Genomic DNA, 2,500 nt, shown 5'->3' on the forward strand with positions numbered 1-2,500 from the left:
GGAGTCAAGATCATCCAGTTCAAAGGAGACTATAAATAGAAGACTATCAATGGGTTATATAGCTGTGTGGAAGGGCCTTGAGTCTACACTGCCATATAATCCAGTTAAAAATCTGACCATCTGTATTTTACAGGCAGTCTGGAAGAGGCTTTAGTGAAGCCTAACTCTGCCTGTCCCCTGGGCTGAGCGGGTTGCTAGGAGACCAAGTGGGCGGAGCTTAGCCTTTGAACTGGCAGCCATTGGATAAAAAAGAATGATTCCTCTCCCTCTAACGAGGACTTTATTTTTCTTTTCTTTTTGTTGTATGAACGTAGAGGCATGGATGAGGAGTTGTGCTGGCAAGTTTAGTGTTTCTGGGATGTGTGGTTTTGTCCTAGGCCGAAATTTCATGACCCTTTCAGATAGAGAGAGGGATATATAGAGATCGGTTAGGGGGGGGGGGGGGGCTCTGTGTGCCAAGTGCGACGCTAATTCATTGCAGGTGAGAACTATAAATCTGAGTACTACCTACACTACTCCTGAACTTCCAGTCCCGTTCCCCTCCAAACCCATCGGTTGTCAAATCTGGGCATAATATCTGGTCCGCACGGTAAGTTTGGCCCAGACCCGTCCTCGTTTGGGTTCGTAGCGTTCTGGGTGTAGGTGAACTACAACTCCCTGTAGGAGCGACAGCGCTCCGAGACTTGATGCGGCGGGGTGAACTACAACTTCCACCCTGTGGAGTCAATCCCTAAACTCCTCCAGGAAGTTCAGTTGCAGCTCGGTCGTGCTCCGTTTGTTAAGCAGAGAGATTGGAAAGGAAAAGGGCAGTGGGCGGGGCCATGCAAACGACACGGCAACGGAGAACCCTGGGATGCCTGCCCGTGGTGGAAGCCAAAGCCAAATCTAGGAGGAAATGGTCCCCAAACGAAAGCGTTCCTCGGCTGGCGGGCTATATAGAGCGTTCGGGAAGGACGTCGGCAAGGGTTTGGGCGGCCCTTGCGTGGCGCTCGCCGTAACGAACAGGTCACTGGAAAAGGGTGACTTGCTAGATTTTTAACCCTGGGAAGTATAGCCTGTTTGCGGAGGCCGGAGGCTGTCTGTGTGGGCAGATAGCCGTGCCACGTACACACCTACGCGTTTCAGATTTAGATTAGAAGGTAGACTTATTTATTTCATAATATGAAATAATAATAATAATATTTACAATAAATAATTTATGATTATTAGAAGATAGATACATTTCCTTTCGGCTTCATCGTTCTGCTTCGACGACGGCGCGTCTTTTGCCGTTAGGGTTGTCCCCGGAGCTCTCATTTTGTCGGTCCCCTGCAGACGCCTGTGAATTCCCGTCGTCTTCTCGCGAACTTCCTGTGCCGGAAACCGGGCTCCGCGGGAGCCGCGAAGGCGACCGCGACGCGCTCGGAGGCCGTTTACGGTACCGCGAGGGCGGACGGCCTCCCGCCTCGGCCCCGGCGATGGGCTCCGGCTCCCGACACGGCGCGAAGAGGACCCCGTCCTTCCCGCGGGCTCTCGAAGGGGGAAGGCGCGAGGCCCCTATACGCCGAGGGAGAGGCCCGCGCCGCGCGAGATCCGCACGAGAGGGGGACCGTTCCTTTCCGACGAGGGGAGCCACCGGCCTGCCTTCCCCGCCTCGGAGTTCCAGAGAGGCGGCGTCGACTCGAGGAGGCGACCGGGGGACGAGGAATCGGGAAGCGAACCGTACGTGCCGTCGCGGCCCGCGCGCGGAGATTTCCGCCGTCGGGACTTTTCGCTCCTCGCGAGTAAGGGAGGGGACGTGACCGAGCTTCACCGCCGCTCCCCGCGACCGGCGCGGACGCGACGGAACCGGCGGGCGAGGGGAGGACGCCTCGGTCCGCGGCTGCGTCGTGCTCCCCGGCGCCTGGAGGAAGATTGGCCGAGGGGAGCCGTGCGCCTTCGGCGGCCGTTAAGGGTACCGCGAGGGCGGACGCCTCCCCGCCTCTGCCCCGGTGACGGGCGCCGGCTCCCGAATCGGCCAGACGCGGTTCCCGCAGGCTCCCCGGGGGAAGGCGCGGGGCCCTACACGTCCCGCCCGCCCGCCCGCCCGGGTTCCACGAGTCAAGAGTGCCGGGGAGGCGCCCTCCGCTCGGGCGGCCCTGCCCGCGGTGGACCGGCGGCGTCCTGGCGGGGCGCTTCTCGCCGGTTCTTTTCCGCAGACGGGAGCAAACCGCTCGGGTTCGCCCGCCTTGGAGTTCCGGGGAGCCGGCGGAGACTCGTGGAGGCCGACGGGGAGCAGAAACCGCCGAGGGGATGGCGTGCGCGCCTCGCCGGTACGCGCGCGGAGATTTTCAGCGACGTGACTTTTTGCACCTCGCGAGTAAGGGAGGGGAAACAACCGAGCACGACCACCGCGCTCCGCGTCCGGAGAAGACCCGACGGACTCGGCCGGCGCGAGGAAAGCGACTCGGTCCCCCCCTTGCGCCCCCCCGGATCGGGACACGTCCGTCCTTCGGCGGAAAGGGAAGAGCGGCGCGTCGAC

Source organism: Anolis carolinensis, unplaced genomic scaffold, assembly GCF_035594765.1.
Source record: "Anolis carolinensis isolate JA03-04 unplaced genomic scaffold, rAnoCar3.1.pri scaffold_103, whole genome shotgun sequence".
In the NCBI taxonomy this organism is placed as follows: domain Eukaryota; kingdom Metazoa; phylum Chordata; class Lepidosauria; order Squamata; family Dactyloidae; genus Anolis; species Anolis carolinensis.